General features: G+C 41.4%; 1 protein-coding gene across 3 annotated transcripts in view; it reads left to right on the forward strand.

Moving 5' to 3' along the window:
- The window catches only part of LOC124864880 (leucine-rich repeat-containing protein 4B-like), a 153,437-nt gene that overhangs the window by 1,085 nt on the left and 126,604 nt on the right, over positions 1 to 25,748 (forward strand). Inside the window, exon 1 of one of the 3 annotated variants that reach the window (XM_047359842.1) lies at positions 19,731 to 19,985. The exons of the other annotated variants lie outside the window; for them this stretch is intronic. The gene's annotated coding sequence lies outside the window, so the exon portion shown is untranslated. Of the gene's footprint in view, positions 1 to 19,730; positions 19,986 to 25,748 lie in introns of those variants that run through there. 3 annotated transcript variants of the gene reach the window in all.

Consider the following 25,748-nt stretch of genomic DNA (forward strand, 5'->3'; position numbering starts at 1 on the left):
TCCTCCCATCCTCTCATCAACTTTGACCAACTTCCCTTTATCTGCATTCCCACAAAACAAGAAAAGCATTCCCACAGCATGATACAGCCATCATTTTGTTTTGGCATGGAGATGTTTTCAGGGGGTAATGTTCATGTCAGTTTTCTGCTACACAGGCCAAAAAGTTAAAGTTGGGTCTCTTGTGACTGCAGCAGCTTATTCCACAAGTTTGCTGTTTCCTTGGATGCATTGCAAAAGTTTTCACACCCCTTAAACTTCCTACATTTTTTCATGTTACAACAAACAATTGTAAAATAACTTTAATTATGTTGTATATTTTAGGTTTCTTAAAGTAGTCTCCCTTTCACCGGCTGGGTGACTGAAATATTGACCTTTGACCGTCTCTCAATGAACCTCTGGAAGACTTTTTGGAAAACCATTTCAAGTGACCACCTCATGAAGCTCATGGAGAGAACGCCAAGCGACCAAAGCAGTAATCAGAGCAAAGGGCGGCTAATCTAAAATATAAAAATGTTTAGAAGTTTAACTCTTCAGAAGATGGATTAAACAGAGCTCTGTGAGATGTTTAAACCTTGTGACAGTGTTGTAGAACCTAATACTGCTTTAAACGTCTCAACAACTTATTCCCTGACCTGTTTTCTGTGTTCCTTGGTCTTCATGATGCGGTTTGTTCTCTAATGTTCTCTAGAAAACCTCTGAAACCTTCAGAGAACAGCTGGATTTATCCTTAGATCAGATTACACACCCATAAATGCTATTTAATGAGTAAGTGCCCTCTAAAGACAACTGCGTGCACTCAATTTTATTCAGGGGTATCAGAGTAATGCCTCTGCAATGTTATGCAGTGAAGCCCTTAAACACTCAAACTAAAACTAATGTTGATAAAATGGCAAGGATGACTGTTTTGCAGCTAGAATTTAGCATCTTACAGATTTTATTCGTGCCCCCTCTCTGATCTTTGCAGTACTATTAAACTTAAACATCATTCTAGCTCCACCATCAAGAGAAAGGCCATGACATATAACATTTACAGGCCTGCACTTTACAATTTATTTCACTAGATCCGAAGCGGTAAAGCTTTAAGATGATGGTAAGTTTTTATGTTGACTGTAAAACCATGCATATTATGTGCTGTATGCTCAGCTGGGAAGAAGTGAGTCTCTGTCATCTGACGATTATGAAGCGTGCAGCAGCAGCAACACCAGTCACTACAAGGCCACAGTTTCATGGAAAGCTTGTCACATAATATCATATTTAAAGGCAAGGTCCTCCAGCCTAGGGAGCGGAAACACGGTTTCAAGATATCAAGAGGTGTTTGTGCTGAAAAGCGAGGCCAAAATGTCACCAGAATTGGTTGATCTTCAACTTTTCTTTCTCCTGCTCCTCGAACCAGAGAGTTACCTAAGCTGAAATTAATTCAAAGCAAGACGGGTCACTACAAGGAAGCCATTTATGAGTGAGCCAGTTGTCTTTTTTTGTTTTTGACAAACAAGGGGAGCACATTCCCATTTCAGGCTAGATTATTGAGAATCTGATCTTAGTAGGAGGATCTGTTCATTCCTTACATCTAGGCAGGCACCACCTACCAGTATGAAGATATACAGAGGATTTAAAAATGTATGGTTTCGAAACTGCAAACCTTTCTGCATAGAGTGAAGTGGTGCTGCCCCACCCCAACCTGTTTCTGTGCACTACTGCCCACCTGGCTGAAAGAAAGCTACTAAAAAAGACTAATTTAGCTGTTTGGAAATATTTAATCTAAAAAAAAAAAATCTAATTGTTTACTAAAGTTTGTGTCAAAAAGCCACATCTAATACAAATCAAATAATACATGAATTACTTTTCTGCAAGAGAAACAGTTATACTCCTCAGCTGCACACATAAAGTGACGGTTAATCAGAAACTGAATCCTCTTTTCTAAAGTCTGATTAAAGACATAAAAATACCAAGAATTTGTTTGACTTTCAGAAACACTATATTGACAAAATTATTTGCAGACTGCTTCTACAAACATTTGTGAAAAAGTGGGTCTTTCTCAGAGCTCTTTAAATCTCTGCATTGTGCTATGATGGGATGCCAGCTGTACAATGGGTCCAGCTGTGAAATTTCCTCACTATCCCAGTTAGCTGTTAGTGGCTTTATAGCAGAGTGGAAACAATTGGGAATGACAGTAATTTGTAAAATCACAGCGGGGGGAGCCACAGTGCGCAAAGGTTGCTAACTTTCTGCAGAATCCAGCTATGCAGACTTCTGAATATCATGTGGGAGTCAGATTAATTCAAGAACAGTCTGCAGAGAGCTTCATGGGATGGATGTCCATGGCCTAGCAGCTCCATCCAAGCCGTATATTACCAAGTACAATGTAAAGTATAGGCTGCAGTGGTGTAAAGCACTCCAGTACTGGACTCCAGAGCAGTGGAGACGTGTTTTCTGCAGTGACAAATTAACCTCTCTGGCTGGCAATGGACACGTCTGGGTTTGGCAGTTCCCAGGCGAGCAGTACCTTCCTGACTGCATTATGTCAAATGTAAAGTCTGGACTCTTAGTTCCCTTTCAAAGCAATTGTAGCTATTACATCTGCACATAGTGGGGTAACATCATATTAAACCATGTCTATTAAGAATTGGATGTGACTCAGGTTCAATTGTGTGTGAAAAAAGATGAGGGAATACCTTTGGCAATATAGTGTATTGAGAGAAAGATTGTTTAAACCAGACTTGTATGACATATTCTAATCTAAGGGAGTAGATTAAAAAGGGGATGCCCAAAGCTTTGCAGCAATAGGATAATCTATCAGCTTTTCCATCAGAATCTCTAGGAAAGCTACAATGAAAGACGTATTTTGGTCCACGTTGTGCTGTTGTTTACAACTCTTTTCAAAACTACATTGGTTTCTCCAGATGTAATGTCGCTCAGAGTAAACAGCTTCTTCAATCAAAATAGACATTTTAACATATGATGCAAAACTGCAAAGTCTGCAAGGCTGATCAGGCCATGTGACTGTCTGTGTGTACATACATTACACAACTTTCCAGCAGCAGAGAAGTGGCCACGAGGGACTGATCAGCCAAGTGCCTTTTGGTGTAACCATAGCAACAAATTGGAGGGGAGGAAGGATTAATTACCACGTTTGGACTTCATCACAGCATCCCAGTGACAAAGTAGAGTAACAACAATGAGCTTAGTCACAATATTGGTGATAAGCTAACAATATTGGTGTAAATAAAATGGTACAACAACCGAAAAAAACCAAAACATTCTTCATATTTAAAAAACAGCTTTTTAAATATTAATTTAATAGAGCCTCTCTAAAGGCTAAACTAAGGGTTCATTTTGGCTAAATCATAAAATCCAGCTGGTTGACTGAAGTGGAAAGTAGAGCAAAGATGCTCTGAGAGGGACAGATCCAGATCCAAAGACTGGTTAGCACAACACCAGCTACAAGCAGCATGTCTATGAAGCAGCTGACTGCAGGCTCCGCCCTAGCGGATAGCTTTATTATTTAACCAGCTAATATTGTTTTACTCTATAAAGAGCTGAAAAGCCAAAAGGTTCAGTTTCCTTCCCAGAGTCCTTACTCTTCATTTTGATAAGGTTTTGGATCAAAATCACAACAAGAATAAATAATGCTTATAATAATCAGTAACACCTCATTAATAATAATGCTTGCTCTGATGTTTGAAATAAAATCAATTAGATTATGTTATACATTTTTGTTTTAAAGTTTTGTAGTAATACCGTGAAGGTTGTCATATTCATGTCGACTTACTGTACATAAAGTCTTATCATCCAAAGGTGTAAGTCATGCTAAACCTTAAAATAAAATGCATGGTATGAAACTTATTCCTAAAGATAGGTGAGCTTGGAGTGGCTAAAATGGGCACAGATGGAATGTTTTATTCAGTTTATTCTCTCTTTCTTCTTCTGATTCTTCTCTTTTACCAACCAAAGTAAAAAATAAAAGAGTGGTAGTTTTATTTCTTATTTCAAAATATTTGTTTTTTAGTAAAGCTTGAAAAATTCCCCATCTTTTACAATTAATGCTCAAATCTTCTTGAGAAGGTGAGCAGCAGAAAAACAAAGCAGTATCAAAAGAATATTTTCATTAGAGACAGCACACAGCCCTCCCACTCATTTTAACTGTCAATTTGTGGTGAACCGTTCTTGTGTCACAAATGAAACGCCGGCTGAGGCTTTTCAGTCATTTGAGGGTTCAAGCCAGGCTGCTCTTTAATATCTGTGGCACACTACTTACGCTTGGCCAATGAGCTCAATGAAAACAAGCAAGCAGGTTGGTGGTGACATGGTAAATTACACCTCCTCACCTGTCCTGGATGGAAGGGTGTGACTTTGAGATTATGCTCCAGATCCAACGCTGCAGGAATTCCAAGCTATTAGGGATTATTTCTGGAGGAGAATCTGAAAAGTCGCTGCAAATCCTCCCAAAACAAACAGACGAGGTGATAAAGGTCTTGAGGTGTGTCCAGCATATAAATGATTACTCACTGCCCCATGTCAAAGATGGTGAATCTCTCAAATAAAGACTCATGGTTTCAATTAGGTGAAAGTGCAGCTCTTCTGACTGTAAAAGGACAAAAGATGTTTATGTTGCTGCTTTAAATAACTGAGAATAACTGTTACGCTAAATCTGTGTCTGAGTCTCAGCGCCTGCATGTGCTTTCAGCACATACAGTCACTACGTTCACTTCTGTGCATAAAACGGTGAGGGGGAGAGGGACTGAAATAATAGATGACACTTGAACCGCTCTAATCAGGCCAAGCTGGTTGCTGATCTCTTCATAGAGCAAGGCTGTCAGTGATTGATGGTAGCACAACTTGCTTATGTGCACAGGTTGAAGGGTGAGGGGAGAGTCACTGATCAGCCAAAAGAGGCTGAGAATTGTAGGAACAACCTCCAGCTGTCCCTTAATAATGCAGCGCAATGAGCCCCCCCCCTACATGAGACTGAGGCTCTGTTATAAATGTTCACAAAATTACCCTGTAGCCACATTAAGTCTCCTAAACAGAGGACAAGGCTGTAGACTGGGGGAGTACTTTGTTATATTGAGCAAAAATAATTCCAGTAATGTGTCGCATGAACAAACAAAAGATTTTTCTCTTTTTTGCTAAAAACATTATAGTAAATATTCAATAACACTAATAAATGTTTCCCGTGACTTTATTTTCATGTTGCAGTTTAAGCAGCTTCAACTTCAATATATAAACGTTTAAAATACTATATCTAAACCTCTTAAATGTCTAATCCTAAAAGAAAACATTTTAGACTTGTAGGACGTGTGTACCTGGTTATTTTACATCAAAATATTACCGTAATTTATGTGTGACATAATTTCTAGTAGGTGAATGAAAACGCCAACACAATGCTACAACCTGCATTAACGTTGCATTCAATTTATGCCTAGAAGCCTGAATTTCCAACTCTCTCACTATGAAACAATAAATAAATAAAGTTGGTCTTTGAGGTTTCTCATTAACCCCAACCTCAAAATCCAAAATGGCCACCATGCATATAATAACATTCAGTTAGCTACTGCAATAAACTGTTTATTTGGTCTTCTGATGGTTTCTATGTCATAAAATAAATCACAGGCATGGTACTGTACATAATCACAGTCTGGAAATGTTACTGGAGTGTTTAGCTTCAAGCAAAAGGGATTACTAGAGGATTGCTAATATTGCAGTAGCATATCTTAAATTAATTGTCCTGTTGTGACATGAAAACAATGGTGTTAAACACAGTTTTAGCAGCCAAATCCTAAAAGTCCAGGAAATTAAAGAACTTTTTTTGTTGTTTTTTTTGTTTTTTTTGTTTTACATTTCTCAGTGTTTCCATAACGTTTACAACTTTGAGGGTGGGGATACAACTAAAGGAATCATGGTTTTCATGGGTTAATGATCACTGGGTCTGCTTTTCTCTCTCAACTGCCTGTTTACAACAGAACAATAACCAAAAGGTAATCTGCACAGTTTTATGGTGTAAAAACAGAATAATTGCTTTTATTCTGTTTTATGGACTCATACCAATTATTTTCAAATCAAATCTTTTTGTCAGATAAAGATATTTAGAAAATTCAAGAGTTAAATTCTATTTCAGTTATAGGTATTGAGGCAAATTTAAAGACATTATTTAAAACAGTGCGTTTTAAATAGTGCCCCTTTAAGGTCTGAGACCAGACGACCTCTAGAGCACAAGACAAAGTCCAAAACGAAAATAACTCGACCAGGGTGCACGGAGGGGGCCTGGAAGGAGGGCAAGAGTCCAAAAACAATAGGGGGAAAAAAATAGAGTCCATAATTCCATGCTCAAACTAAAACAAGGTATAGGAGACCAGCAAAATAAGGGCGGACGATCCGAAGGCTGGTGACGAAGAAGCCAGCGGCGAAGGAGCTGATGGTCAGGAGGCCTGCAGCGAGGCCAAGTGAACCCATTAAGTGGCTTGCTTGGAGGCCGGCGTCAGCAAAATCGGCGGAGCTGGAGTCTGGGCGGCCTGTGGCAATTGAGCAGGAAGTCCAGTAGTGTGTCATGGAGCGTGGAAGACCCTCGTGGTCGGTGATCTGGAGATTTAGTTGTCAGCTGGAACTCAGGAAGGCCTGGACCCGACTGGAGCTCTGGAAAATCAGAATCAGGATCTATGTCTGGTCTAAAGTCAAGTTTATAGTCAAGAGGCTTGAGGTCAAGTTGAAAGTCAAAGTCATAGTCTGTAGGCCCATAGTCTGGCCTGTAGTCAGGTTGAATATCAGGCTGGGAGTCAGAAGCCTCGGCGTCAGGCTTAGTAGCACAGTCAGTCATGCCTGGAACACAGTCAGTCAGGCCAGTAACACAGTCACTGAGCTCTGGAGCCAGGATCAGAGGCGGTCCATCCTCGGACCCCTCTGGAACAGGCAGTAGAGGCGGTTCGACCTCGAACCCCTCAGAAAACTTAGGAACTAGGATCTGAGGCAGTCCACCCTCGGACCCCTCAGGAAACTCTGGAACCTGGATTAGAGGCAGTCCACCCTTGGACCCCTCTGGAACAGGAAGTAGAGGCGGTTCATCCTTGAACCCCTCTCGAAACTCTGGAACATGGATTAGAAGCGGTTCGTCCTCGAACCCCTCTCGAAGCTCTGGAACATGGATTAGAGCCGGTTCGGCCTCGAACCCCTCTTGAAGTTCTGAAACATGGATTAGAGCCGGTTCGGCCTCGACCCCCTCTCGAAACTCTGGAACTTGGGTCAGAGGCAGTCCACCCTCGGACCCCTCAGGAAACTCTGGAACCTGGATTAGAGGCAGTCCACCCTTGGACCCCTCTGGAACAGGAAGTAGAGGCGGTTCATCCTTGAACCCCTCTCGAAACTCTGGAACATGGATTAGAAGCGGTTCGTCCTCGAACCCCTCTCGAAGCTCTGGAACATGGATTAGAGCCGGTTCGGCCTCGAACCCCTCTTGAAGTTCTGAAACATGGATTAGAGCCGGTACGGCCTCGACCCCCTCTCGAAACTCTGGAACTTGGGTCAGAGGCAGTCCACCCTCGGATCCTCTTGAAACTCTGGAACTTGGATGGGAGGCGGTTCATTCATGAACCCTTCTCTGAACTCTGGAACTTGGATGGGAGGCGGTTCATCCTTGAACCCCCCTCTGAACTCTGGAACTGTAGCTGTGGAGGAAGTCTGACCTCCAGCAAAAACTAGAGCTGGAGCGTCTGTCGTCCACTCAGTGCAAACTGGATCTGGAGGCTTGGCTGTGTGCTGAAGTTCTGGAGGATTGGTTGCAGGATCCTTGGGGCTCTGCGCTGCCCTCACAGCAACAGTTTGTACTGTCATATGTGGAGGTTTGTGTTGCGGACCAAAGTGCAGAGACAGGTGAGGAGTCGGCATGGCGAGGCAGAACAATGATTTATTTAAATCAAAACAAAGGCAAAACTCACAGGTAGGCAGGATGAAACAGAGGGTTCAGGTCTGGCAGTGTACGAAAAAACAAAGGGAACTCGACGCAAGGAAGTTGACGCAAAAAACCAGCAACGAACAATGAAACTAGACCAACTAATATACAGAGGGTGACAAAGACAGATAATCAAAAGAACTAGGAAGAGGTGTGACATGGAAGCAGGGAGACTGAAGGAACAGGTGAAACTAATACAAAGACTAAAGCATGGGGGAAGGGACTGATTAACAAGGAGGTAATCTGTCCATTACTTTCATCCTCTGTATGGGGTGGACTTACGCAGGAGATGCTGTGGCTGTGTGAAACTCTTATGTGCGTTACCGGTTTCCAGGGATAATTCTGCTAAGAAAGTTACACTGGCGGAAAGTTAGACTGCTGACTGCTGGAAGGTGTGGTAAGGCGTATTCGTCACTTCCTGTTTTGCTGTTGCAGTCGGTGGATTGTTTGGTGTGTGAAGGCTCTCTTGTTTGATCTGATTTCTCTCTACTGTGATATCTCTTACTTGTTATAATACATAAGCACGTTAAAACACATACGTTCTGTTGCTGCATTTAACGTTTGGGGACTCTCTGTGTCTTACACGGTTTTTCTAGTAGTGGTAAGGGGTCGCTAGCTTAGCTTTAGCTCCACCATGGCTACCTGTTGTGCTGTTTCTCTGAGTCTCCTCCTCTCTCCTGCTCTCTGTGTCAGATGTTCAGTTACTCCTCTGCCTCCTTTATTGATAATGGTACGTGTAATAAATGTAGCATTTTTGTAGCTTTGGAGGCGAGGGTGTCGGAATTGGAGGCCCGGCTCCACACTCTTGAAAAACCAGCAGATAGCCGAGGCCCCTTAGCCAGCGCGGAGCCACCGAGGGTAGCTCCCCGTAGCAGTCCTTCAGCAGAGCCCACGCAGCCGGGGCCTCAGGCCGGCTGGGTGACGGTATGTAGAAAGCATAGTCCTAGATCCCATCCCACATGTCACCACCAACCCGTCTGCGTTTCTAACAGATTTTCCCCGCTCAGCGACACACCCGCTGAGAAGCTGACTCTGGTAATTGGCAGCTCCACAGTCAGAAATGTGGCACTAGAGACATCAGCGACCATAGTCAAATGTTTGCCAGGGGCCAGAACGGGCGACATCAAATCCTACCTGAAACTGCTGGTTAAGGATAAGCGTAAATACAGTAAGATTGTTATTCACGTTGGAGGTAATGACACCCGGTTACATCAATCGGAGGTCACCAAAGTTAGTGTTGCTTCGGTGTGTAAGTTTGCCAAAACAATGTCGGACTCCGTAATTTTCTCTGGTCCCCTCCCTGATCTGACCAGTGACGACATGTTTAGCCGCATGCTGTCATTCAACCGCTGGCTGTCTAGGTGGTGTCCAGAAAACGATGTGGGCTACATTGATAACTGGTGAACATTTTGGGGAAAACCTGGTCTGATCCGGAGAGACGGCATCCATCCCACTTTGGATGGAGCAGCTCTTCTTTCTAGGAATCTGGCCGAATTTATTAGTTCTCCAAAACTCTGACAACCCAGTGTTCAGACCAGGAAGCAGGGTCGTAGTTTAATACTCCACTCTGCAGCTTCTGTACTGCTACCCACCCATTACCCTATTAAGACAGTGTCTCGCCCACGGCCAAAATTGAATAGATTAAAAAATAATCTAAAAGGAGAAAATCAGGAAAATCTCATAGAAATAAACACAACTCAGACTAAAAAGAAAAATAAAACAATTAAATGTGGCTTACTGAACATAAGATCTCTCTCTCCAAAGACTTTGCTAGTTAGTGACCTGATTTGTGACAATTAGATTGATTTATTTTGCCTCACAGAAACATGGCTGCAGCATGTTGACTATAAATGAGTCAACTCCTACTAATTATTTAAATTTTCACATTCCTCGAAATACTGGGCGAGGAGGAGGAGTAGCAACCATCTTTCAGTCCGATTTATTGATTAGTCCCAGACCAATCAATAGCTACAACTCTTTTGAATATTTAATCCTTAGTTTTCCTCATCCAAATTTCAAAGCACTGAAACCACTTCTGTTTGTTGTTTTGTACCGTCCACCAGGCCCTCACTCTCAATTTTTAAATCAGTTTTCAGACCTTTTATCTGATTTAGTGTTAAATACAGATAAGGTTATTATAGTGGGGGAATTTAACATTCATGTTGACACTGAAAGTGATAGCCTAAATATAGCATTTAATGCTATCTTAGACTGAATTGGCTTTGCACAAAACATTAACAAACCTACCCACCTTTGTCTTCATTCTCTGGACCTTGTGCTGACATATGGCATTGAGTGTAAAGACATAACAATATTTTCTCATAACCCTGTTCTGTCTGACCAGTTTTTAATAACCTTTGAGTTTAATTTAACCGAGTACTCCACACCTGAAAGAAAATTTCATTATAGTAAATCATTATCAGACAATGCTGTAACAACCTTTAAAGAATCTGTTCCACTTTTAATTTCCTCATTAACACAGAAAAGCACAGTGGAGGGCAATGATTTTGTTTCACCCCCTTCACAAATTGATTCTCTTGTTCATAGTGTTACTTCATCATTACGTTGTGCATTAGACAATGCAGCCCCCTTGAAAAAGAAGGTAATTATTCAGAAGAGGCAGGCTCCTTGGTTTAATTTCGATCTGCGTACTTTAAAGCACAATGTTAGAAAATTTGAGAGAAAATGGTGCTCTACACACCTAGAGGATTCCTACTTAATCTGGAAAAATAGCCTACTGTTGTATAAAAAGACACTTCGCCAAGCCAGAACAGCTTATTTCTCATTATTAATAGAAGAAAACAAGAATAATCCTAGGTTTCTCTTTAGTACAATTGCTAAACTTACACAGAGTCATAGCTCTGTTGAGCCATCCATTCCCTTAGCTCTCAGCAGTCATGACTTTATGGGATTCTTCTTAAATAAAATTGATTGTATTAAAAATAAAATTTTTGACATACTCCCGAAGATGATTACTTCATCCTCAGCAAGCGAGACAACATTGGAAATAACTGCAGAACCTGATTTGTGTTTGGACTGTTTTGATCCTGTGAAGCTTCCTGAGTTATCAGAAATATTAGCTTCATCTAAACCTTCAACTTGTATGTTAGACCCAATCCCAACCAAATTATTTAAGGAAGTGTTCCCTCTGATTACCAGCCCCATTTTAGATATGATTAATCTATCTTTAGTAAATGGATATGTACCACAGGCTTTTAAGGTAGCTGTAATTAAACCTTTACTTAATCGAGATGACTTGAAAAATTAGAGACCTATATCCAATCTTCCATTCTAATCTAAAATTCTTGAGAAAATAGTTGCTAATCAAATGTGTGAGCATTTACACAGCAATGACCTGTTTGAAGAGTTTCAGTCAGGCTTCAGAGCTCATCATAACGCTGAAACAGCTCTGCTGAAAGTCACTAATGATATTCTTATGGCCTCAACCAGTTAGATAGACTACAAGCATGTCTTGAAGACATAAAAACTTGGATGACTTCAAATTTTCTGCTTCTAAATTCAGACAAGACAGACGTTGGACCGGAGTCTTTAAAAAAGAAACTGCTTAGTCAATCACTTAACCTGGATGGCATTAAATTGACCTCCGATAATAAAGTAAAAAACCTTGGTGTTATTTTTGACCAGGGCATGTAATTTAAATCCCATATTAAACAGGTTTCTAGGATTTCCTTCTTTCACCTACGGAACATTGCCAAAATTAGAAATATCCTATCCAGGAGTGACGCTGAAAAACTAGTCCATGCATTTGTTACTTCAAGGCTGGACTATTGTAATTCTTTACTATCAGGATGTCCACAAAATGCAGTTAAAAGCCTTCAGCTGATTCAAAATGCTGCAGCAAGAGTTCTGATGAAAATTAAAAAGAGATAATATTTCTCATATTTTAGCTTACCTTCATTGACTCCCTGTTAAATCCAGAATAGAATTTAAAATTATCCTCCTCACATATAAAGCCCTTAATGATCTAGCTCCATCATACATCAGAGATCTGATTGTTCCGTATATTCCTAACAGAGCACTTCGTTCTCAGACTGCAGGTTTACTGGTGGTTACTAGAGTCTCTAGAAGTAGAATGGGAGGCAGATCCTTTAGTTATCAGGCTCCTCTCCTGTGGAACCAGCTCCCAGTTTTAGTCCGTGAGGCAGACACCCTGTCTACTTTTAAGGTTAGGCTTAAAACTTACCTTTTTGATAAAGTTTATAGTTAGAGTGGCTTAGGCTATCTTCCTTATTTTTTACCTCCGCCTTCCTCCCTCCCTGTTGGATGGAGTAAGGGGGAGTCAGGTTTAGCCTAAACCGGCTCAGTTATGGTTGAGGTGCAAACACACCCTCCATTTCTGATACCTGTATGGCCCCTTCTCTTTTCCAATGGTTATGGTCAATCTGACAGAGAGAGGTATCCCAATCCTTGTGGTTTTTAGTATAACAATGACCATCAGTGGGCTCTAGATGGACACACTTTATTAGTTTATTGTTTAACATAGTGCCCCTACAGGTGGCCCGTTGTGGGGTGGCTGGGCTCTGGGACTTGGTGGTTTGGTCTGGTCTCCCCGGCAGCCCCACCGTACCCGGACCCTTTGTGGGGTTCCTTGAGACGACATTGTTGTAAATAAGCGCCGTTTAACTAAATAATCTGAACTGAAACTATCTGTGTAGTTATGCTGCTATAGGCTTAGGCTGCTGGAGGACATAACGACCACTTTCACCCTCTTCGCTACATTCTCACACTACTCTCCAATTTTGCATTATTTGCTGTTATTTCAGTTTTTAACTTTATGTTCTCTCTCTTTTCTCTTCCTAGAAGCTACACCTGGCCTAACTCTGTGTCTACATGTGACACCTTTCTGGAGAGGGGCATTGTCCAAGCTTCTGCTGGCAACAACTTAATGCTCACCTTCTACAGATGATCCACATGGCCCTGTCTTTTATTGTTTAACCCTTTTTCTCTCCTAGATATAGCAATTGACTGAGCTTTTACTGTAACTAATTATATGTGCTCTCTTTCAGACTCTATCCTTGAAAACTGGCTCAAAGTTTATCTGTTCTTTCTTTCTAGATGAAACGACTAAAGGAGCTACATCCACTAACATTTATTTTTCCTTCCCAAAGAAAGTACTCCTGGATCAGTGCTTCTTTGTTCTCTTTTAAATGTAAACCAAACGTAAACAATAACTAAAGCCAACCTATCAGGAGGGACTGGAAGAAAGAGAGATTAACAAGAGGAACTAAACTAGAGAACAACAACAATAATAATAATAATAAAAGAGAAAACCATTCTAAGTAATAAATTATAAAACAACACCAAAGGAACTAAGGGCGAAGGGAGAAATAACTAGAAAACACTAGGAGGCAGGAGACAGAGCAGAACTATCAGAAAACAGAAATAAATAAATAACATAACTACAAAACCCAAAATAGAAACATCAAGCTGAAAGTAAGCAAAACACAAAACCACAACCAAAGTCCAAAAATGTCAAACCCCAACATTAACTAGTTTTCCATGTCATGACTTTCCAAACAGCCAACGTTTTTCCTTGTACGTTGGAGCAACCAAGCGTACACCTAAACAGGCATGTGATATACATTCGTCTAGGTCCAGGTGCAAGTAACGATGAAACCCCCTGTAGTAGTGTTGCATTTTATCTTTATTACGACCATAGGGTTTCTGAGCTCCATGTTGGGAAAGATTAACTGGAACATTTGCCCAAAGACTTCCATCTGGTAAGGTCAAAGGGTTTCTCACTAATTCTAAACTCAAATTCCACAGGTGGCTGCCACAAGTTTAAACTGTGGTGATAATGGCTGTAATAGGCAGTTAATCAACAGTTCTATTTGTTTATATCTTTTAAATCAATCAGTACTGTTCAACATTTATGAGTGAACATGTCCCTTTATTGCTGGAGTGCATAAAATGGAGCAAAATGGAGCACGGTGCTCGGTGGTGTCTGGCCTGTTGCACCTGGGGGCAGGGGCTGGGGTATCTTTGCGCGTGGCCCTTGCCTTGCCGTCACGGTGTGCTGTGTGGTGGGGGACAGGAGGCGGCGGGGTGCTTGGAGCGGGGCTGTGTGTGGAGCTTGCACTCTGTGGGTGTCATGGAGTGACATTTTTGGACTCTGTGGCTTTGTGTTTACCTCTTTGCTTAGATGTTTCTATTTCGGTTTTTGTATCATGTTTTCTCTTTTCTCTCTTCCGCCTCTTAGTGCTTTCTTCATAAGTTCTTTTATGGTTGTTTTCTTATTACTTGGTATGGTTTATTATTATTATTATTGTAATTATTATAGTTCTTGGTCTTCCCTGGATTCTCTAGTTTTATTTCTCTTTAGTATCTTTGTGTTTAATTGTGTTTTATTATTTGTTCCTTTGCACTTTTCTTGTTTACTAGTTTATTTTCTGTTTCCTTTCCAGTTATTTCAGTCAGTGTGGTTAGGTTTGTTTACTTTTGTATTCAGGTTTTCTTTATGGGTTCTTTGTTTGTTCTTAGGTTGTTATTGTTGTTCCTATGTTCCCTCTAGTTTCTCTGTTTACTTTAACCATGATTATTCTAGTTTTCTTATTCCCCATTTGATTATTTACCTTTGTCTATAGGTTTGCTTGGTCTGTGCTTCTGTTTATTGTTTATAAGTTACTTTGCCCATCCTCAGCCTTTGTATTTGTTTTCACCTGTTCCTTCTGCTTCCCTGCCTCCTTGTCACACCTGTTCCCTGTTCCGTTGATTATCTGCCTTTGTTATCTCACAGTATATAAGTTGGTTTTGTGTCTTTGTTCAGTGCTGGTTCCTTGTGTTCGTCACACCTCGTTCATGATTATGCTTTGTTTTTTTTTTGCCACGCCTTGCCTTGGGAAACCTGCAGTGATTTTGCTACGTTTTTTGACCTTGTAAATAAATCTTTGAATTACAAAGATGATCCTGCTGAGCTCTTGTCTGCACTTTGGTCCGATCCAAAACCACATCGTGACAGTGGGTGTGGCTTCATCGGCTTTTCGGAGATGGAGCTCACCTGTGGGGGTGTGCCCAGGTGCTGTGGGGAGGGGATTAATGCTGTTTGGATTCGGGGGCATGTGTTCGATACCTGTGTCCAGCTCAGTGGTGGCCCTGTGGGGAAGTTCACATTGGGGTTCATTGGGGGTGGGGGGCTCGTGGGGTTAGGATCAGACTTCATTGGGGGGTTGGGACTGTTTCATCCTGTGGCGGCTCTGGTTGGCGGGCTGGTTTGGACCATGTAGTCCCTTGTTTTGTACATGGCCCCCTCTCCGGATGAGGATGGGGGTCATTGGGTTTAGGCACCAGCCCAAGCTAACCTAGCCCAGGTTCAGGTGCTGGGGTGGTCTGCCTGTCTCCATCCCCGGAGGGAAGGGGACTACCTCCTGGGTCCGGGGGCTGTTTGCCCCTATGGGGTATCGGCACCTGGACCTGGGAGTATAGAGTATGTATCCTGGTGGCTGCTTGCCACCAGGAGTGAGCTCTGGGCTCTGTCGGGCCTCTGCTTGGGGAGTGATATGTCGCGGGGTCTCGGGTTTCTGGGTCAATGGCTGGATCTGCTTGGGTGTAGATGGCTGCTGGGGGGGCCTGTGGGCTCATTGTTGCTGCTCCCTGGGGCCTCTGCATTGTGGCTGCTGGGTGGTTCCACTGGGGCTCTCCCCTGCTCTTCTCTGGGGGGATTGCAGTAGTCACGGCAATGTTTCTCTTGGGGCTTCTGTGCTCTGGGGGTCCTTTGGATCTCTATGGCTCAGATCTCCTCTGTATCTGTCCCAGGTCCAAGGGGGCCGGTGTGTGGCTCCTCACACTCGCCATTGCATATTGTTATGGAGAAAATACTTATGGAGATATTTAGATTCAGGTGTTAACAGACACACAAATGTTCTATATTGAGCCGCAATACATCTTGCATTCATAAGTACTGTGCACTTTTTGGTAAACAAATTGTTAATATGAATGTTTTTGCAGATGTAGAAGCAAGCAGGGTGTTATCTTGTATTCTCTTCATCCTTCTTTCTCTCCTCCATTCTTTTTTCCTTCTCTCCCATTTTCCTGTTGTCCCACCTCTCTCTCTTTCGTGTTTTTTATTTTGTTTCCTTTTCGTTTCTGTCTCTGTGTCCATAACAATGGAGAAATAATCCCAAAGCAGTTTCTAATAAAGTTTATTTTATAAATATCACGCAGAGCTTTAGAGCGTTAGCTATAATGCTCCACTTGTGAAAGTAAATCTGTTTGGCTTTTTCTTGGCACTCAGACAATAATTCTGAGCGCTACTCTGCTGGACAGGATACGGTAAAAAAAAGCAAAAACAAAAAACACCACTACACATTACTAACTATGTAATGAGCTACATAGTGAATAAGTGGGTCACTGAAAAACAACCTGAGTTTGCGTCCCATATATTCCCAAGAACTCAAACCTGGACATTGATTTATATGCTTTTTTTGGATGATTTTTCACTTTTTGATCGGCAGTAACCAGGGGGCAGCGGCGTGCATGTGCACTGACCCAGCTGCAGCACAAATGCTAAGCTGCCTGTGATGGTTGGGTGGGCACAATTAGCCATGATCGGTTTGACTGAGTCTCCCATCTAGGCCTGGCTGTTGGCCCTCTGGGGATCATGATGGCTGGCCGGGGCATTAATTATTGAATAATAGTAGGAGGAATGGTAATGGTTAACTGCATAAAATGAATGCTATAATCCATTGAACTGACATAATTAGAAATGGTGAGATTTCCCTTGAGGAATATATTCTCATCATGACCAAAAGAGAGGCATGCCTGGAAAATGAACTGAGGAGACTCTTCCTTCCTCATGAGTTTGTCATTGTCTTATGAGAAATGTCAAACATTATACACAGCAAAGGTTGGGTAAAACTTCCAGGAACAGATTTGCACGCTGATGTTTTAAATAAGTTGCCCCAACAGCGAGCAGATACTGATACTGAGCTTTGTATGAAGAAGAGATATTTTTCCTCTGTGTATTAGCAAATGTGATTAGGTTATGGAGGCAATCAGGCTTGACCACCCTGCTTTGCAGCTACTGCTGGCACTCTGGAGGCTCAGAGTCTTGAGGGAGTTTGTTTCAGGTCAGTGATGGCATAAGAGCTCACTACAGCAATGCAGAGTCAGGCTGGGGCCTTCCTCGGTCTGCCTCGCTGACTGGCTCCGCTAGCTGGAGGCGCAACAGTAGAGTCATACTGATACTGCTGCTGATGATGACAGTATAAATATTGATGATGTAGATGGCATGAAACAAATGTGAATGAACGTGGTAAACATGAAATTATAACCCTGATGACCAAAGTGTGATGCTTAACAGGTTTTTTATTCCCCTCCTGCTGCCGTTGTTTTTTTATTTAAATTTTATTTTCCCAGTGCGTATGATTCAGCATGACAGAGCCAGGTTTGGTTTCCACAGCGCTCTAAGAGATCACAATGCGATGCCTGGAGAGAAGCGTAGGCGCCCTGTCGCACAAGATGACATGTAATCAAATGTCCTTTTTGTATCTGCTTGGAGGTTATTGTATTTTCGGGGGCAGCGCTGATGTCACAGCGAGATGGCGGCTCCAGAGGAAGGCGAAGAGACATGCCAGCAGTGGTGCCGGGGGACCTCAAGGGAGGCACGGAGGGAGTAAGTGTAGATCCATGCCGTCAACGTGATAAATCTCAGATTTGACAGTACAATGAGGTTGCTTCCTCTCAGTGCCACCAAACCTATCACACCTTCATGGTTTGTTTCCCACACCCCAAATCTCTCTACAACATATGCCCTGTGGACACCTTATAAGGTACACCTGTTCAATTGTTCATTAACGCAAACAGTGAGTCACATGGCAAAAACTCAATGCATTTAGGCATCTGGATGTGGTGAAGACGGCTTTCTAAAGTTCAAGCACAAGCATCAGAATGTCCAAGAAAGACAATTTCAGTGACTTTGGTGTTGGTGCTCTATGTGCTGGTCTGAGTATTTCAGAAACTGCTGATCTACTGGGATTTTCTTTCATAATCATCTCTCAGGTATGTGGAGAATGGTCAAAAAAACAGAATATGTTCAGTGAGCTGCAGTTGTGTGGGTGAAAATGCCTTGTTTATGGCAGAGGTTCAGGAAGGAGAAGAACTGGTACTAAGACTGCAATTCACAGTCTCACCAAATCAAACAACAGATTGGGAAAATGAATGTGATGTTAAAAAACATGCCTTGTATCCTGCCTTGTATCAGTGGTTAAGGCGGCTGGTGGTGGTATAATGGTTTGGGGGATATTTTCTCTGCACTCTTAGTACCCTTAGTACCATTTGAACACTCTTTAAATGCCACAGCTTTCCTGAATATTGTTGCTGACCATGACTATCTTTTTATGACCAGACTGTACCCATCTTCTGCTGGCTACTTCAATCCAGCCAGCACGTGAAGCTGGACCCCTTGAACCCTCACTAAATGCAAACCATATCAGGAAAACAAGTCGGATATCCTTTGTATATTGTAAAATGGTAAAAGTAGTTGCTAGGTTGATAAGATAATCAGTTCAATTTGTGCAACACAATTAAAACCCATATGGGTCCCACTTTTTCACCGGTGTTATTCTGCATCAAACATACATAGGGCAATACCATGGGTCTACTATGTAACCAATAGACAACTCCATCTGGGATCGTCCATTTTTTACCCATAAGGGTCAGGTATGTATGTAAATGTTGCCTGAGCAGCAGGATAATGCGCCATATAATCCTCTCAAACAACATTCATGTGTGCCTCTGTCACTTTTGGACGTCAAACCATTGTTGTCAACTTAGGGACTTTATTAAGCAGATTTTGACCCCTCTTGCAAATGTTTCAGAAAAATCTGAGAAAATTGGGCGTTGCTGTAGACTTTTGGGAACGTATGAAAAGAGGCATGGTTCGTATTCGAGACTACGAGTGTTGCCATGGACCCAAAGGCCTCACAGGGGGAGCAGCAGTTTTTTCCTAGCTGGAGCCACTCACTCTTTTGTCATCCAGACTGCAGGTGGATCATACAGGTGTGAAGCCCCTAATAGTCAGGGCAGAAAATAAATATAAAAATTCTCTTTGTCTAAAATAAATCTCTGGACTAGAATATATCTCTGTATTTTTTTGAATTTTATGGTTTTCTTAGACTGTATTCAATTTTTTTTCTAAAGTAATTGTTTTGCTGTAACTTCTTGTAGGTTCCTAACTGGACCATAGGCTTAAATAATTGTTTTAAATTGAGTAGCTGTAGGCGATAATAAGTTTGTACGGCACTCCAATGGCCACCTTAGGCACCAGATCTCAATCCGATGGAGAACCTTTGGGATGTGGGGATTTGCATCATGAATGTGTAGCTGAAGCATCTGCAGCAACTGTGATGCTATTATGTAAATATGGACCAAAACCTCTGATGAACGCTTCCAATGCCTGGTTGAAAATGTGCCATGAAGGCAAAAGGGGGTCCAACACAATACTTTGAAGATGCTGTTAGTGACTTTCTGCACATCAGTGTCTGTGCTTGCTCATTTCTCTTGTGGTAGCAGTGATGAGGCATTCAGGCTCAAATTCCCTCTTGGTTGTCATGCAGACCTAAAGCGAGTGCTAAATTAATACTTTAAATAAAATGTTAAAAGAACATTTATAGCCAATTTAATCTTACCTGTGGCGACCTGCAACTGGCAATGTAAGAACTGTTTTGTCAGGTATCACTCAGTCATTTGTCCAATCAGAAACGTGCTCATTTAAAGTTTTCCAAGGCCTAACGGCAGATTCTGTCCGGTAGGGAGCGGGGGTGGGGGGACTTTTCTGTCAGTTTAGCAAGCTGTGACTCCCAGCTTTAGGAGCTGCAGAGCAGGGCCACGGACGCCCCGAGCCCCCGCTGACGTGATGGAGAGACGCAAGATGGTGAGTGGTTACTATGGCAGGTTACCATGGCAACCCCAGGTCTCTGCAAGAGCTTCCATTTCGCACAGCGTGGGAGAGCGGGAGAGAAATGGAGAGAGGGGTGGAGAGAAGAACCCGCAGAGAAAGAAGGGTGGAGAAACCAGCAGAGGATTTGAGGTATGGATATAAACACGCCTTAGGTGTAGGGAGAGAAGGGGGAGAAAGAGAGGAGGACAGAGTGGTGGAGAGGTGTGAGAGATGGGGTGAGACTGAGGTGTGAGGGGCATGGATCAGAGGGCAGAGAAGATGATCACTGCATCGGTGCACGTGCTGGAATGTTTCTGCAATCAGTCCGCTGCTGTGCTGCATGTTCCCACTCTTCATCTCCACTTCTTTCTCCTCCTCCTCACCTCTCTGATTCGGCTGGCTTGGCGCTCCGCTGCGGGAGACATTGTGTCGGTCTCTGTGACGGGGTCTCCATGGAGACGTCCATCAGTCAGTCGGCGTCAGTGTTTTTGTGGGCAAAGCCTTATCGTGTTTGTCAGTGTGAGAGTTTATCTGTGTGTGTGTTAGTCAGAGTGTCACTCATAGCGAAGGCTGGGGCGAGGCCTGAATGGATGGGGGCCAAGGGAACGGCGCTTATCACGCATGCACGCACATGCTCCTTGTTTGTTTTGAGAAAGACAAGCCTTTCTACATAAAACTCTGGCGTGCAGTCGGGGAACTGTAGCTGCAGAGACAGACGGACGCATCATAGAAGCATTTCCACCTCTGCCCTGTTGCATCAACCTGCCTGAATATTTATATTTTAAGATCTTCTGCACAAAAGTTGATTTTCTTTCTTTCTAACACGGATCGGTTGAAGGAATTTAGTTATATTTCTTTTTGCCATAATTCTGCAGCATGAAATCATAGTTTTGCATTCTGAATAATACTTCAGCATCCCAGTTCTTAAATTCAGATGGAACCAGATATTTACAAATGTATAAAAAGAGGCATAACCTTTCTCATTTTATTTTATGACAATAAATTGGACTAAACTTTTCTTGTTTTTGGTCAGTTAAGGTTAACAAAATGATTTATATTTGATTTATATTTGAGATGAGTTTTTAAAGGATGTGATCTGCAAGGAGCCGACACAGCCAGAATGGCAACAAAAGGTAGAAGTTGTGGCATCATTAGTGCTGTTGATTCCTGAGAGTCACAAAAGCGAGTAAAGTTCAGCAGATGCATTGGATGCCCCACATTAGACAGGAAACAAGAAACAGGCCCCACAGCATAATAGATCATCCACCGTGCTTCACTGTGGGCATGAACTGATTTTCCAAATATTCATCCTCTGTTTCCCTACAGACTTACCTGGAGTGTTACTGAAAAGCTTAATCATACTCTCATCTGACCAAAGCTTGTGGTTCCAGTTAAAGTCCCAGCAGAGTTTAGCAAACTCCACACCTTTGCGTGATGCTAGGATAGTAAAGGCTGCTACAAATAGTAACCGACTGGTTGGGATATAAAGGCAAGCCTCAAATTATTTATGCTCTTAAATTTAGATGTAAAATTATTTTGATTCGTCCAAGAAGTTTGTTTCTGATAGGAAACTGTAATCAGTAATCTGTCAAAAGATAATAAAAACAATGTAAAAGGTATTTCAATCTGTTCTTGTAATTATATCATTCCAACTCATAACTTCTGAGTGCACAGCCTTTTGCATGTTCCCACGGGTGTTTTAACAATTTAGGATGGAAGACCTCCCTGCCATCACCCTAATCTTAACTCCTTCCATGGATTCTCAGATTCAAGTCAGGCCACTCCAAAGGTGAATATTACTACCAGTCAGAAGAAACGGGTTACTTTAAACCTAGTTTTGGGCATTCAAATGTTATTATGGAGACTTGGTGACCCCAGAAAGCAACTCTTTGTTGCAGTTCTCAAACAGCCTTGAAGATTTATTTCTGACTTTCTTATCATCCTGATCTCTGTCTGTGGTGACATGACAAACTCGGTCTAACTTCTTGTATCACAGATCCGGTTGTTTCAAACCTTTTCATTATTACTCTGACTGTAGGCAAAGCCAAGTTTAGGTGAGTAGCTCATTTCTTGTAGCTCATTTCTGACTTATGAACATCAACATACTTGAACCTTACTTGAACTGTCTTGTCTTTCCCATTTTGAAGACTACTGTAAACAATTAGGTCCCTGTACTACGCCGTCTTTTTACCCCAAGTTAATAGGAAGTCACGGCTTACTGACTAAAAGTTCCTGGATCATGTGATCAACTTTAAAAAGTAAAGCATACTGTGTATTACAAAAATGCTTCAGATACTAACATATTAAAACTATGTTTTAGAGCTTCTTTAATCTGATGATCAAAAGAAGTTTAGATAGCCCTCTAGTTTAGCTTTGAACTGGAAGCTGCAAATCAGAACCAGACTTCATTGTCATTAGCATATTTTCCTACAGCTCATGCCGCCCAACTACAAGGTGACACCCTGGATGTGAGCCAGGATGTCATCCTGTACCCACTGGTCCCAACATCAGGCCACCATGCTGGAAGATTAAATGGCACAGCTGGGAGATCGTTTTAACTTATACAACTCAGGAGAAAATTAAGATAAAATGATATTAAATTTCAAATGTCAAATTATTTATAGCTAATCAACCAGTACAATGATATTTTTTAAGAACAGTTCCTAACATGTTATATCCACGATGGAAATAAACTAATCAGGTAGTGATAAATACCAGAATAAATACATTACACCTGCACCTAAGTTAATAATTACAGAACTTTTTGAGAAAACTTTGGACAGATATTCAGTTCTGGTAATTTTTTTAGTTCTGATAACAAAACAGATGAAAAAAAGTTTCCTTTTTTGAGAATTTTTTGTCTATTTTGTACTTTTGATTGTAAATTAAAGACATGATTCTATTTAGTGGAGCTAAAGATAACGTTCTTTTTTACATCTGAAGTCCTAACAATATCTTCATCTCATTTTCTTTGTTTTCTTGCACAGGATATCACGATCACTTTCTGATCTTTGCATTTTTATCATGTTTAAATTTTCAACTTTGTTTCCTTTTTGCAAAATGGTAAATCAAATACAAAAAATAGATTTTGATAATCCTGTTCCTTTTCATTTTTATTATTCCGTTACTGGACTCGCTGTTTGTCTGCTTCATATTCAGGTTTAGCACCTTCATGTGCAGAACGACCTTGCCATTGACCTTTAACGCCTAATAAACACTTATAATTACTCTTCTAATTAGAAAGATGCCCTTGTCCTGCACTCATCCGAAGCAGTTATTTGTGAAAGCTCTAAGTCAGGTAGACTTATCTCAGTGTTTAATTTAAAAATTGCACCTGTTTACTCTTAAGTGCTGCTGTTGCACTGCTTTGTTGCAATGCACCGACTTCTCCGGCCCAATTAGTGGAGTATATGGATGGGCTTGCAGCCAGGCTGCAGCTGTTAGATTCGTACTTAGCAATCACAGTGCTCATCCTGGTTGTTCTGCACCGTCTAAACCCAGGAAAGCTTTCAACAGAAAGTGCATTAAACCTGCAACACTCATCAGCAAGAAGAATAAATTCTGCCCCTGCATTTTAAAACCCAGTTGAACGATTCAGTGACTGCATGAAAGCTCATGATTCAAGGAGCGTAAAAATATAGTTAAGAGCTTTCCTCCTATTGCTTCCTGGGCATTGGGATACATTTTTGTGAAATCATTTCTTTTTTTTCCTGCATCATGTGGGAAGGGTAATATTATGAGGGATGTGGATTTCATTAGAAAGGTGGCTGATTAATATTGATGAACAAAAAAAGGAGGATGGCACTCACAATGCATGCAGTTTTAAGGTCAAGTTCAAAACTCATCTATTAAAAAAACTTGTATTTAAATTAACCATTTATTTATGTTTTGTTTATATGTTTTCTTCTGCACTTCGAGTTGCTTTGAAAGCTATATATAAGTCTGATTAATATATAAGTAATTGTGATTCTGCTGCAAAGTCTGAGAATTGCAAATGCTACCAAAAGACTGTTGAACAGAAGTTTCAGCAACACAAACAAGTTGGATAGCGTCCTTTAAACGTTTGCGTGGGAGTATTTATAATTACGGTTATTGCCAAGCTTAGGATGCTTTCAACAACTAGAAAATTATTCTGAATGCAATAGTTTAACAGAAGTAGTAGTGTAATGTTAAAAAAGGAAAACACGCTTGTTCAGATGTCCATAATTTGTTATATCAAATCCATTATGGTCGATTTATCATTTTCATGTTTCTGATAATTACCCGATTGTAATATTATGACGCTAACGTCAAAATATGGACTAATGATGCGTTTATGGTCTGGAAACACAGTCAGAAATGTCAGATCTAAACAAACAGCACAGTATTTAATTCTAAAATATATTTATAGGTTATCTATTATCCTAAACCTGCCTCAGGATGAATATTTTCTGGATATTGTTTGGATATGTAGAACCACCTTTCATTGCGGTTCTACCTGCAGGTCTTTTGGACATGTCTCTACCAGCTTTGCTAGATTAGATTAGATAGACTAATTATACATCTAGAGATGGATAATTTCTCCATTCTTTGCAAAATGCAAGTTTTTTTTCACTAATTAGCTAATCTAAACCAGGGGTCAGCAAACTTCACAACCCTGAGAGCCAAGAAGATGCTCTGGTCAGATAAGATCAAATTGTTACTTTTTAGCCTGCATGCAAAATGCTGTGTTTGGTGGAAACTAACACTGCCTGAACACACCATCTCAGAGGTGGGTCATGGTGGTGACAGCATCATGGTGTAGGGATGCTTTTCTTCAGCAGCTACAGGAATGCTGGTCAGAGTTGGTTGAAAATGGATTTATATGCTGGAATGAAACCTGTTAGAGGCTGCAAAAGACTTGAGGCTGGGGTGGAGGTTCACCTTCTAGCAGGACCACAACAACCCCAAACATACAGCCAGGGCTAACATGGAAAGGTTTAGGTCTCCAACTCCTGTCCTTGAGATGTGCTGCCCTGCAAATTTTAGATGCCTCTCTGCTTCATCACACCTGAATCAAAAGACAAAATTCAATCAAAGTCCAAACCTAACTGAGAATTTGCGGCAAGACTTGAGAACTGATGTTCACAGATGGTGTCCATCCAGTCTGACTGAGGTCGAGCTGTTAAACACTGAGCAAAGATTTCAGTGCTTGGATCTGCTGGTGGAGACACACCCCAAAAGGCTAGCAGCTGTAATTGCAGCAAAACTCAGTTCTACAGAGAACTGACTCAGGTGACTGAATAAAAATACATGCCACACTTTCCAGATCTTTACTTTCTTATTTCGAATATATAATTATTATAATTATGAACTGCTTTGTTTTGGTTTGTCTCATAACGTCACGGTATAATACGTGAACGTTTGTGCTTGTAATGTGGCAAAATGAAACAAAGTTTTATTTTCAAGGCACTGAAAAAAAACTAAACGGAAACATCCCACTGCCACGCCAGGCCACTGTTGACCCATCTATAAATAGCTTTTTGCACCATAATCTCAATCTAAAGTGACCCTAAAGCCCAAACATTCTACAAAAATGTCATTTTGGGTTTTCACAAATCAAGTTTACATGAATCTCTAACTGTGCTTTAAATACTCACTGTTCATTGTTGTCGTGGTGCGACATTTTGGTCTTTGCTTTTGGTTTTGTGTTTTTGTTCACCTTTTTAGCTAGATGTTTCTTATTTGTGTTTTGTATTCATGTTTGTTGTGGTTTTCTGCTTTAGTTATCTTCTGCCCCCCAGTGTGTCCTCCTCGCTCCTAGTTCCCTTGGCGTCGCTTTCCTGTTTTCTTAGAAGGGTTTCCTTATTATGATTATTATCATTTATCAGAGTTCTCTGGCACTCTTATTTATTAGTTTCTTTTTTGTTACTCCTCTCGTCATTTGTTTTCCCC

Source organism: Girardinichthys multiradiatus, chromosome Y (genome assembly GCF_021462225.1).
Source record: "Girardinichthys multiradiatus isolate DD_20200921_A chromosome Y, DD_fGirMul_XY1, whole genome shotgun sequence".
Lineage (NCBI taxonomy): Eukaryota > Metazoa > Chordata > Actinopteri > Cyprinodontiformes > Goodeidae > Girardinichthys > Girardinichthys multiradiatus.